Genomic DNA, 14190 nt, shown 5'->3' with positions numbered 1-14190 from the left:
GGGGGAGCCGGCTCCTTCCATTGTGGAGCCGGCTCTCTCCTCTTTGAGAGCCTACCGTCCGTCTGTTCTTCGTTTCAGTCCATCTGTTCCTTCTCTGATCAAATCCTACTACTCTGTTGGTTTCAAAAACTAATCTTAGGAGTTTTAATTTAGTCTAGAAGCATTCCCCAAAATTGTTTACGATAATTTTGAAAGCAATTACAGAGTTTAATCAAGCCATTTAAACTAGCATTGTTGAAGAACGGCACTGAAACTAGTTTGCAACATCAGTTCTATCCCAACCCCTCTATTCTTCCTCCAATTTAAATTTGAAGGTCTTAAATTACATTTAGTATCCATTCAGACCTTGGTTGATTTCAGTAAGGTTCAAAATAAAAATTAGAACAGTGGGACATTACGCCAAAAACAAATAATAGAACACATACCTGACATAATGGTTTTACAGACAAATTTTCACAGTTAAAAGATCCTCAAGTAAACATATACAAATCATGCATGGTTCAGTTAATGTCCAATTAATCCCCTAGAGGTTATCTAGGTGCACAGAACACAAGCCAGAGGGAAGGAGGAAGATAAGAACTTGCCTGTGATTTAAATTTTGAAATCCCTGTGTCGTCTCTAAGTTTTCCGGCAATTCTGAACGCTGCCAAGCTTCCTATAACTCTGCCTCTAATCCTTACTCAACCTCCTTGGTCCTCTCTGTACAATTCCTCTTAAGCCTCACTCTGTTTTCCCACAACTGCTCTCTGTTTCTCTCTTTGTATCTTTGGTACGTGAATAGGGTTTTTCCAACCCTTGATACAGATTATAACCGTATATATATATGCATAAAAATCAGAAACCCTAATCCGTGTTTAATCAGAGACAGAGCCCTAATTCTAAACCTAGTCGGCCCATGAAACTATCTCTGTTACGACTTACCTATACGTGGAATTCCAATCCCAAAGTTAACTGTAACTTAAAACAGAATTAAATGAAAAAAAACAATTAAATAATTAAATCCACTTAACTAATGAATTCCAATTAAATAACCCAATTAAATAATTAAAAACACTTAAACAATAAAATGCCAATTAAATAATAAAAGATAACTTAATTCAATTTAAAACACATGACACATAGGTAAATAATTAAATCAAATCAATAAATAAAAATAATTAAACCAAATAATCACGCAAAAATACAATAAAAATAATAAATAAATGCCGAGACTATCCTTTTAAAATTAGGGGTATTACACAGACAGCCTCTTCCTTTAAACAGTATTATTGATAATAGAGGTGAGATATTTGTAATTAGAGTAAAAAGCAGAAGGGACAAGGGACATCCTTGACGAAGACCCCTACCTGGTTGAATAAAACCATGAAGGGAACCATTGATCAAGACAGAGTACCTAATAGAAGTAAGAATATTAGATATCCAAACAATCCATGCTTCACTGAATCCATACCCCTTGAGAATCTTTAGCAAAAAACCCCAGGAACTGAATCATAAGCCTTCTTAATATCCACCTTAAGAGTCATAGAGGCATGGTTAGGACCTTTAAAATCCTTAACCATTTCATGAGCCAAAATCAATGCATCCTGAATTCTTCGACCTTTCACAAAGGCACTTTGTTCAGGACCGACCAAAGAAGATAGAACCACAGATAGTCTATTAGCCATAATTTTAGTAATGACCTTGTACAATAGGTTGCATAAGGCAATAGGTCTAAACTCACCAAGCTTCTTAGCATTACCTACCTTAGGGATTAAAGTAAGAAAACAACTACTGACACCCATAGGCATAACACTGGTACTGAAAAAAGATTAAACTACAACAATCACATCTGTTCCCACAACTGACCAAAAAGTTTGAAAGAACCGAACAAGGAATCCATCTGGACCTAGAGATTTATCTGGATTAAAACTCATGATAACTCCCTTAATCTCTTCAGCACTAACCATCCTGTCAAGAGCCTCAACCTCTTCAACTTTAAGCTTTTTAACAAGAGTAATAACCTCTGGAAGACTTTCAGTTTTTTTGGAAAACGAATTTTGATAAAACTCCACAAACCATTCTCTGATTTAATTCTGATCCTTAGTAGTCTGCCCAGTCTCTTTCTCCACAGCAATTATAGCATTGAAGTTCATATGTTATTTCATTTTGTTGTAAAAATAACCTGTACATCTGTCATTATCTTTCAGCCAAAGAATTCGAGACTTTTGGGCAACCAAAACCTCTTGATCCATAGCAGCAGCCTGATAATCAACTCTAGCTTCTTGCTCAATTTGAAAATTAGTGTTAGTAGGAGCATTCAACAGATTCAGCTGAGATTGGTCAAGATGATGTTTAGCCTTAATTAATTTCTCCCCCACGTCTCCAAAACAATTCTTGTTCCACTCCTTAATTATGATACCCCCGGATTTCCGAATGCGGGTTGGCCAGGCCCACGCCCGAACACCCGAGGATATCAAAACAAATTGATAATAAACGAACACAGAGTACAAAAGAATAAAGAAAAATAAATAAAATGCTGACAAGAAACTAAAATGATAATCTAATAATATACCTCATAATATATTTCCATTAATTAGTAAACTCTTCTGATACAACTGATCCTCCAAAATACAACTCGAGAATCCATACTGTGTGGACCCCTAGAAAATCCAAACTAAACAAATGACAGTAATCTAAAATAGGAAAATGAATCATAAAGGAACTCCTATGTAGCATCGGAAAAATGAAGTAGACTGATCCCCGCTCAGCACGAACAACCTCTACTCGTGACGAACACCTGAAAAATAATAGTGGGTCAGGCCCACAAACAAGTTCTACTCTACTACAGTCTAAGCAGAGATCCGATACACGTATACATCATAGTCAATCCAACGGTAATTAGTAGTCCGTATATATATATATACACACTAAAGGAACCTCACTAGACTATAGGGTTGTCTCAACCTGAATAGTAGGCAACATGCAAAACGCACATATAGTGGGCATGAGTACCTAGACCTATCAGGGTACACAACTACACTATATCTAGCTACACATCCCTGGCGATATACGCGCCCTAACCATTGATCCTGAGACTCAAGCTCATATCATGGCACCATACTTATATATATATAATCTAGTAACCATCCTATCCAGTATAAATTAATCCTCCATAAGTCATTCAACTTGTTCAGCTGACCTGACTTTAATATAAGTAGGACTTAACATTTTAGTTAATCCATTCCCTTATATAATAAATTAATCATCCATAAGTCATTCAACTTGTTCAGCTGACCTGACTTAAATAGAAGTAGGACTTAACATTTTAGTTAATCCATTCCCTTATATAAAATAGGTAGGACTTAACTAATAAGTTAATCCATCCCTAGAATGCCACCGTCCCATACCGGTGCATTAAACCACACAATCCAACAATTGATGTAACAATTAAGGAAATACATCAAACATTCCATAAATAACTATGATAAATATGATATCAAGTTATCACATAATAAGAATGACTTATTATTTCTTTAAACTTCCTATATAATATGTCCTACACAAACTGAATCTTATACATGATGATAGTTTATTATACCATTAAATAAGGATTCTCCATATCCAATTCATCCTACACATTTAATCTCAATTGCTAAAATATTTTAAAAGATTAAATCCATTCGTTTGTTTAAAACATTCAAATAGCAAACATTATTATGATTGAGTCTATTTAAATTTATTAAAACCCAAACCTAATCCCTATTTAATGTTCAAGAATCTTAGGCATGTTTCTACGTTCCATCATTCCACAGATATGAAAAATACATAATTTAAACATGTAAAAATTTACATAAGAAATCAAATCAAAATCATGCATTTTATCAATTCATAACACAAGAACAGATATGAACCAATTTCATAAAACCTATGTTCTAACCCAATTAAACATGCATAATTATTTAATTTTATGTGTTTAATAAATTCTGGAATTTCCTAGGCATGTACAGAAACACGAATCAAAGGGAAAGAGATAGAAGAAGAACTTGCCTTAAACTTTCGGATCGAAAGTTAAACTTCTTCTTCCTTGATCTTCTCTCTATTGGGTTTTTCTTCTCCTTCCTTCTCTAACTCTCTCTCTCTCTCTCTAGCATATATCACGTGAATATTTCTAACCCCCTTTTACAACCTATAACTATATATTTATAGGCTAAATAAAATAACCCTAACCCTTTTCCCCATCCAAGTCAACTTAAAAAAAATAAAAAATAAAAAATACAATATTAAAAAGGTAAGTAAAATATGTTATGTATATAATTTATGTATATCTTTATTAAATAAATAAATTATAAACATTCCATTATTTATTAATGGATTATCCAATAATACTTAAGTTACCATAATATTATAAAGTAACTTTAAACATAATACGTATCAAATCTATGTATATTTTTATTATTTAAATATAAAACATTTTTATATATATTAAAAATGTAAGTAAAATATGTTACGTATATAATTTATGTATATCTTTATTAAATAAATAAATTATACATATCCCATTATTTGTTAATGGATTATCCAATAATACTTAAGTCACCATAATATTATAAAGTAACTTAAAACATAATACGTATCAAATCTATGTATATTTTTATTATTTAAATATAAAACATATACATCAGATTAAATATTATTACCCAAGTTACCATAAAAGTAATTAATATATTACTTTCCCTTTTATATATATGTATATAATATATATCTATATATATACATGCACAACTATCCATGGGCAATAATCCATACACATCAAACCTCCTATACAAGTAGTCCATGGGACCCAATTAGTTGGCCCATTACTACTAACCATAACCATAAAAGAAAAATAAAATAAAATAATAAAAGAAAAGAAAATATTTAATTTACAATTAATCAAAACACCATTTAAGCACATAATCTAATTAAACAATTAACACATAGACAAATACAAATAATACATAGACAAATAATCAAATAATCAAGTAATACCTAATTCAATTAAACACATAAGCAATTGGTCAAATAATCAATTAAATAATTAAAAATACAATTAAAACAAATAAATAAATACCGAGACTATCCTTTTAAAATTAGGGGTATTACATTAATATCAGTTTTCACTAATCTTAATTTCTTCAAAAGAATATGCATGGGGTTACCACCAACCACATTATCCCAAGCTTTCTACACAATTGAATGAGTACAACTTTGTAGACACCATACTTTTAATATTTTGAAGGGCTTAGGACCTGCAGCAAAATCTTTAGAAATATGGATAGACATCCGATAATGATCAAAACAAGCTGCAGCTATGTATAACACCTTAGTACCAGGTAATTTATCCAGCCATGCCTCATTCAAGAAAACTCTATCCAGTTTGACAAAAATTCTCTTAAAGATCTTTTGCCTATTACACTAAGACCAATCACCATTAGTGGGATGCACTTCATTTAGACCAGCATGAACCAAATAGTTATTGAATTCATTCAATAGTCTCTGTGGAACCTTTCTCCCACCCTTCTTGTCCCTAAATAATCTAATGGCATTCCAATCTCCCATGGCCAACCATGGACCAGTGACCATATTGGAATATTGTCGTATAGAATCCCAGAGATCCTTCCTACCCTTAGCCATATTCAAAGCATACACAGGGTACAAAAGAAGTCTTCTCCAGTCGCTATAATTCTCAATTTGAGTAACATATTCTGAATTTTCACATCAATAGCTTGAACAGAAAAAATAAGAGGGTTCCAGCCATTCCAAATTCTACCATAGTCATGAGCATCATAGTTGTGTAGCCATTCCTAGTTAAATCTTAATCTTCTAGAAATAGAATCAAAAGCATCTTTTTTCACCTTAGTTTCAACAAAGCAAACAAACCTGAGAGGCCTCCTTAGATATCCAATTTTTGACCTCCCTTTGTCTTTGGGGCTTATTTAAGCCCCTCACACTCCAGAACCAATCATTTAGAAGTCGAGGTTAGGGCAGAAACCCCCACTTTACTCCTAGTAACCCTATCAGAAGCAATCAAAGCTCGATATTTTGATTTCTTTCCCAGTTTTGACTTTAAAGTTTATGGCCATTGGCCTCTTGTCATACATATCAAATAGATTCCAAATAATGCATCTAAGTACACTTTACATACCATAAGGAAAAAACGGCATATTGAACCTTGCTAAGCATTACAACTTTAAAAGTAAAACTCCAACATGCTAACACTTGCATGTGAACAAGAATACATTCAAATGAACTTCAATTCAATGACATGACCTAGGGATATTGTGCATCCCGAATCAAGGTATCTGTACCTGGAAAAAAAAAAAAAAAAACCCGATAACTTTAAGGTGAGTAACATAAAGCTACTCGTAGGAGATAAACATGCAAAGACCTAACGTTTTACAAATTTATTAAGTTGATAATATCAATTCATGCGGTCATGCCACCTAATGTCTATGTCAAAGGTGAGACTCAAGGAGCATTCTAAGTTATCTTAGATCATTTCTAGCATAAACCACACCATTCATGCAATTTAAACGACACAAAAGCATGCGGTACAACGCCACAAGATATTCAGCATACAAATATACAAAACACAAGTATAGTAAGTAAAAATGAACTATCATGCACCAAAGCACAAGTTTAAAGTAATCAACTATATCCATAATGTTTAACCAACATTAGAACTCCCAAAACAATTTAATAAAATATAAACCAAAAAGTTATCAACTTGGAATTTAAAGTGCAAAATCAAACAAAAGTGGATATACTTGGATATCACGCCGGATCAGACCGGCAACGTGGTTACTTTAGGTTTACTAGCTCACGAGTAACCTCCCTATGTGAGCACTAGACTTATAGAGGGACAATCCCCCATACTAGAATCATGCCCTAGCCGTAGTCTTAACAACGACGTCCTAAGTTTCCAAAATCAACAAGTTGCGCAACAACGTATATAACATCATGTATATACAAGGTAATAAACTATCTACCATGCACAACGAAATTTGGAAATACATACAATGCATGCTCTAAATCCATAACAACTATAACATGAAAAATGTCAAATACAAAGTGTGCAACTCATTACACAAGACAACAATATATTCAATAAAGGAACATGTTCTCATGAATATAAATATAATGACATTGTTATCAAATGCTCAAAACATAACCGAGTGAATATACAACAAGTCTAAGTCCATGATTTAAACATAGAAATAACTTCTAAAACACAATTAAATCCATGGGGCAATTAGATAGAATTTAATTAAATAAAATAATTAAATTCTCTAGATTTCAAATCAATTCCAAATAACCTTTAATTAATATACATTAAAGGACATAGTATGGTCATCACATATTTCACATCAAAAATCAAATTAAGTGATTAGAACACTTAAAATAAAATTAATTAAGCTAATTAATTAATTTCCTCTAGATTTTTAAACAACTTCAAATGTCCTCAAATTAACATAGGTTAAAGAACATACCAAGGCCTATTTTAATATCACATTGCAAGTTGATTTCATACTAGTTACAACCATGTGAATTAAATTTTCATAAAAGAAAATTATTAAATAAAAGTCTCAATACTTATTCAAGTCCACCCAATTTAAAATATGTTAATGACCATATCTAGGTTTAATTTAATATCATACCACAATTTGATTCCAAGCTATAGACTAGCATGTGAATTGAATCTTATACAAAGAAATAATTAAATTAAATTTCTAGATTTAATAAAAAGACATGTATACAAGTTGTATAAGCATCAATAGCATGCAAGACAAAAAAAATATAAACCTATAACATCTCCTACGTCAATTTGAGATGAAAATCTCAAAAGCCACCAAATGGAAATTGCCCCGAATCCGACGATACTTCGGGGTTTATCGGGGACAACAAGGTGAACATTAAACACTTAGGAGGTCATACCAAAATCCAAACTTGGATTCAAACCTGAACTCGAAAAATGGCCAAAACGGAATTCCAATCGGTTGGAATCGAAGGCCTTGTCAAAACGAACATTAAACACTAAGGCACTACGGTGTTTCACTAAAGGAAGGAGGTTCAAAAAAGGAGATAGAAGGTAGCAGCCCCTTGGGCTGCCATAGAATCCGTTAAGAGAGGTGAGAAGAAAAAAAACATATGACTTTTTCATTTTAGACCCCCTATCTATAGACAAACTTAAAAAGTGTCCCGAACGGGCCCCACCGGGTCTGAAAAAATGGAATTTGCGCAGACATGCTCAAACGGTAAAACACTATGAACAATAAAGAATAACAATAAGAAAAAATAAATAACAGAAAAAACAGCGTCGAAAACCGAGTCCCGAGCAGAAAGATATGCCCCAAACAAGTTTGGCGGTAATCGGGGTCAGAAACCCGAGAACTGTGGAAAACGACCAGAGACAATTCTAAGAGTACGCGACTCGACGAAAAGTGAAAATAAATCCTGTACGAGGATCCAGGCTCAAAATAAGACATTTTGCAATAACTTTCATTAATTGCACAATGGTCTATAAAAAGCGATAACTACAAAACTAGCCCAAAATGAAAATATCTTCCAAAAGATATTTTCTTAAAAACCCCTAAAATAAATATATTCAAAAAGATATTTGTAAAAAACACCCCAAGAAACAAAAATGTTTCTGAAGAATCATTTCATCCACCCCCTACGGAAAAGAACACAACCGGCAAGTTTTTCTCCAAAAGTAAAGCTACGCGTTTCAAGGAAATCAACTAGAATGAAAACTCATGAAGTCAAAACTCAACTCTGAACATGAAAAGTGAGGTTGTGCTAACAAAATGACAAACGAGAAAAGATGAAAAGTGAATAGTGTAAAAAAAAATAAAAATGTGGAAATGACTCGGTCCTTAACAGAAGTTGTCAATTCAAATGAAAGAGTCTCGAAAACCATTCTCGAGCTCTCAAGTCAATACTAAGTGACGAGAAACTGAACTCAAAAAAGAAAAGATCAACGGAAAAAAAAAATATCCGTAAAAATCTGAGAAAAATGAAAGGAAGGAAAATGACCGGGTCATTACATAAATGGTCCATGCCAACCGTAAATGGATTATGGCTTAGTCTTTGACTAATTAACTAATTAATTAAAATAAATAAAAATAAAATACTAACTAATATATATTTGGGGATAAAAAATGTATAAAACGTGAACTCATCATCGAGCACCTTGAGCCTCTGCTCGAGCCTTTTGGACTTCATTGTTTTTCTTGCTTCAGTTGACTTTGTGCTTGAGTTAGGAACTTTGTGTTCGAGTTTTGGCACTTGAACTTCTTCAAAATCATCATTTTGACTCTAAACTTGCTTTAGATGATCGATGACAACTCTATAAGCTTCGATATCAGTTTTTCATTATAAAATCTAGGTTTTATCCATTTCTGTGGGAAAGTACCTACAAAAGCAAAATAAACTCAAACCAGTCTAAAACTAGATAGAAGTACTACTTAAGGTCTTAACATACGCACATTTAGGGGCTCGAATATGCAATATTCAGCGCTCATCATTTCCTTTTGAATGTTGGTGTTGTCATTAAAGGGGAAAAGCTCGTGGACTCCATTGCCAACATAACCTTCCATTTTATTTTGGATTTAAAACATCTTTATTTTCGAATTTTCTAGGTTGTTATCCTAGAGTGAGGTGGATGGTGTAGTATAACTTTTAACTAGTGTTTTTTATTTATTTATTTATTTATTTTTTGTTAGTATGCTATATGTTGTGATTGTATAGTTTGAGTTGTAAGAGTTTTCATCATTTTTTGTTATAACTAATATATACTTTAATGTTCTAAATCATGAGTATAAGTAATTTTATAAATGGTATACTTATCGAGGTATCTTTGTAGTTATGAGATGAAATATGTTTTTAGAATACTTGACATTTATACTCCCATCTATATATCTTATTTCATGAGATTAGTATATGGTTTATATTTGATCTTATGGAAGTGTTGTTTAATATTTGAGTATGAATTCATATATGTGAATAGATGACTGTTTAAGCTGTAGTAGGTTGTAAATAATAAAATGTTAGTATGAATAAGTTTTATTAGTCTTTATATCATGTATGTTCATTGATGCCATTTGTACCTGTTTCCATGGCATTTTAATATTGGGGACTATAGGGCATGTGATACTTGATCATGTGTGGTGCCCCCGAATTTCCACGTGTAGGTTGGACAGGCTCACACTCGAAAATTCGGGGATATAAAAAAATAATTGGTAATTAACAAGCACATAATACAAGAGAAAATAATAAAATAAATAATAACGCCAAAATAAAACTAACTGATGAATAATAAATCTCTAATACCAATAGTTAATAAGTCTCCAAAATACAACTTAGGAACCCGTCTCATGGACCCCTGATGAAAATACTATAACTAAAATATAAATGTCGTAAGATTACTAAATAAACTACACAATGATAATATCACATGTCAATGACTCTGGAAGAATGAAGATGAATGATCTCTGATCAGCACGAACCACCTCTAAGGTTGGAACTGATGAACACCTGAAAAATAAGTATGGGTTAGACACGTGAACAAGTTATTTTCACTATATTCAAATAAAGAACCGATAAACGATACATCCCTAATCAAACTCACATTATAACTACATAGTCGATATATATATATACACACACACACACACAATAAGATGCTCACTGCAATATGGGACAGATTCAACCGGATAGTGGATATCTTAAGAAAATTCGCACACTGGGTGGTTAAGAATCCCCCTATATCAGGCACACACATCTCATATATTCAGTTACTTATCTTTTCGGCAATATACACCTCAGTCCTAACCACTAATCCGGAGGCCACGAATTAACTCGTATCAGGGCATATACATAAATATATTTAACATCATCAATAAGCAAAGCCATATTTATAAAGTGTCACTACTACCTCTAACTACTAATATAGTTAGGGTGAGTAGGGATCGTCCCAAAGGATTGGGGGCAATGTTAATATGGAAACAAGTTTGGATTAGTAGGTCGAGTGATCAAAAGATGGTTTGATTGGTTAATTAAACTACAATGTAAATAAATTCAATGCAAAACAATTAAAGTAAGTAAAGGGTAGAAAACAAGAGAGATGGATCTTGGGATTTATAGGTCACCACTAAACACCACCTTTCTTGATACTCAATGTGCAATGAATGAGGGGAAATATATGTTGCAACACCAAAATGTGTGATTGATTGAATCAACAAACATGAATGACTAATTAAGTATATATAGTCTAAGCAACCTAATGAATAACACAATATATCAAACCAAGCTATTATTCCTTCCTTTAAGCTCACAATCAACACTTTAACAAAATAAAGAATTATACTACTTGCAATCATAAGCATGGAACATCAAACAACAAGTATGGATTGTCCTTCTATCTAATAAAATAAAGGCAACTACACTATAACTAAACTAAGGACATGCAAATTAAACTAATTAAACTAAGGTAGAGGCACAATCCATCAAGATATGAGTATGAACCATCAAACAAGCTACAAGAGTATTCCATTAAAACACCATACCTTGACAATCTCTAGATTCATAGCATTAACACACATAGACATGCATCAATATCACAAAACTAAGAGATAAATACATGAACATCTATTATAGAATACATAGACATATGAATAGAATGAAATGATCAATTGGAAGCATTAAACAACATAAATCATTGTAGAAACAAGATTCATATATAAATCAAATGTCGATACAAGATTACAACACAAATCCCCTCATAATACAAAACATCAAGATCTAGAAGGCATGCTTAGGGCTAACTCTAGCCCCAAAAAGATGTTTAGCCACTCATTGATGTAGTCATCCAACCCTCAAGGGCCATCTCCATGGTAAGATTAATCTTCTTCTCCTTGATGGAAACCCTATATGAATGGAAGAACTACCAAATGGTGTGTGTATCTCTCTAATCTCTAAGCTCTCTCCTCTATTCTCTTGTAGATTATCTATTGTGTGTTTCCACACCTCACATGCATCTCTTGTGTAAAAACGGCTCAAAATCCTTATATAGGTCGCTCCAATGTCACACCCAATGGTCAGGTCTCATGTATTAGGGCTCCTTCAATGATTGTACCACGAGCCATCTTTTAATGAGCTGGACTCAATTTTATTTCGAACTTGAGGAGATTCGATCGATCGAAGAATGTTTAGATCGATCAAAGTGTGGCTAGATCGATTAAACCTTGGCGGCGCCTTTTTGGAATAGGACAAGCCTGAGATATTTTTGGGATATTTTAGGAAAAAGACAAAAGAGGTAGGTAGGGATAAGATCAAAGAAGTTGGATCGATCGAAAAGAAAGTTGGATCGATCGAAGATAAAAATTCTTGAGGATAAGGACAAGGGGTTTAATCCATCTTGGTGAGGCTGGATCGATCACTGTGAGATCGATCGAAGATTGGTCTGATCGATCGAAACTTGCTGTTTTCCACCACTTTGCTCATTTTTTTTTATCATTTCTTCCATTTAGCTTAAGATTGCTTCTTTTATGCTCTAATTTGACTGAATTGACTTATTTTGGGGATAAGCGTTTGAAAAGGGCAATAACACGAAATTAGTCTAAAACAGAAAAATAAGATAGATAAAGGTCCTAAAATAATCGAGCATAAGGGGTTTAAATACGTACTTTTCAGCCCTCATCAGCACAAGTAGCGTGTCGACTTATTAGCCAGTCCACTTATAAATCGAATCATCAAAGACATGTCTAACAATGAGATAAAATATCATGAAGCCTAACTTATTAGCTATTCAGGGACGGAGCTAGTATAGGAACGGGTGGCACGTGCCCCCCCTGGATTTTTTCTTTCCCTTATATATATATATATATATATATATATATATATATATATATATATATAATATGTATATATATGTTGGAAATGTGTAAAAATGCCCCCCTGAATTTCCTCCTTCCTTTATATACTATATATGTTTCCTTAAATGTTTTTTCTTAAATTGTTTCATTATATTATATATATGTAATTTATTAATGTATCTCATCCCAAAAATATCAATCTCTATATATATCCACCTATGTCTCTTTATGTATATATACTCCATAAATACTAATTTATATGTATTTAGTGTATAATGTGTCCCCTGAAGAAAAAAAAATTATGGCTCTGTCCCATTAGCTATCTCAATGATTTCGTCATATATAAAGCCATATCTAACAATGAGTCTATCTTATTAGTTATCTCAATGATTACATCACATACATCCATTAATCTCATCCACAAGGTATAAATTAGAGATGTAATAAATAATATAACCATAGATCATGTTTATAGATCACAAGGACATCAACACATATAATTAAACCATAAATTAGATTATGAAATTAATTGCACAATTTTAGTATTAGCACAAAATAATTTGGAACTTATTACTTAATTTAACCATTTATTAATATTAATTACGTGTAACAATATATAACACGTATTTTCCACTAGAGTGGTAAAATCGACCAACCACTACCATATTGTCCAAAAAGTGGTTATAAGAAATATTTAAATAACACGTTACACGTTATATAACTATTTAGAATTATTCACCCAACACCTAACCAACACAACATTATCCAAATTGGTTACAACAATTAAGATAAAATATATAACTAACACATTATTTAATGTATGATATGGTTTACCAATACATAACCAATGCAACGTTTTCCAAAAAGCGAATACCCACTTAAAGTGGTAAAACAATTTGGACACAATTAAATATGGATTTAGGAGTCCTTGCTTTACGGGATTCCCAAGTTGTATTTTTTGAGATTTAAACATTTATCGATTTTGTGGATGGTTGAAGATTATTATCATTTATTGTAATTTCTTTTTGCTTTTAATTTTAATTTTTTTTTATTTATTTATCATTTTGTACTTCATGCTTGCTTATTATCTATTGCCTCTGATATCACCCGATTTTTGTGTGTAAGTCTGATCAACTTATGTGAGAAAATTGGGGGTATCACAATTAAGGTGAGTAAGAATATTTGCGTTGTTGAACAATATTGTGTGTGTGTGATAAATTATACTGACCTCCCTTGATGTTTGAACAAATTACAAATGTGAAGAATATTTCAGCGTTTATTACTTTAATCACTCTTA

Source organism: Cornus florida, unplaced genomic scaffold (genome assembly GCF_030987335.1).
Source record: "Cornus florida cultivar Cherokee Brave unplaced genomic scaffold, ASM3098733v1 CherokeeBrave_3.0.0_Hap2_Chr10, whole genome shotgun sequence".
Classification (NCBI taxonomy): Eukaryota; Viridiplantae; Streptophyta; class Magnoliopsida; order Cornales; family Cornaceae; genus Cornus; species Cornus florida.
This window is presented reverse-complemented; position numbering follows the sequence as displayed.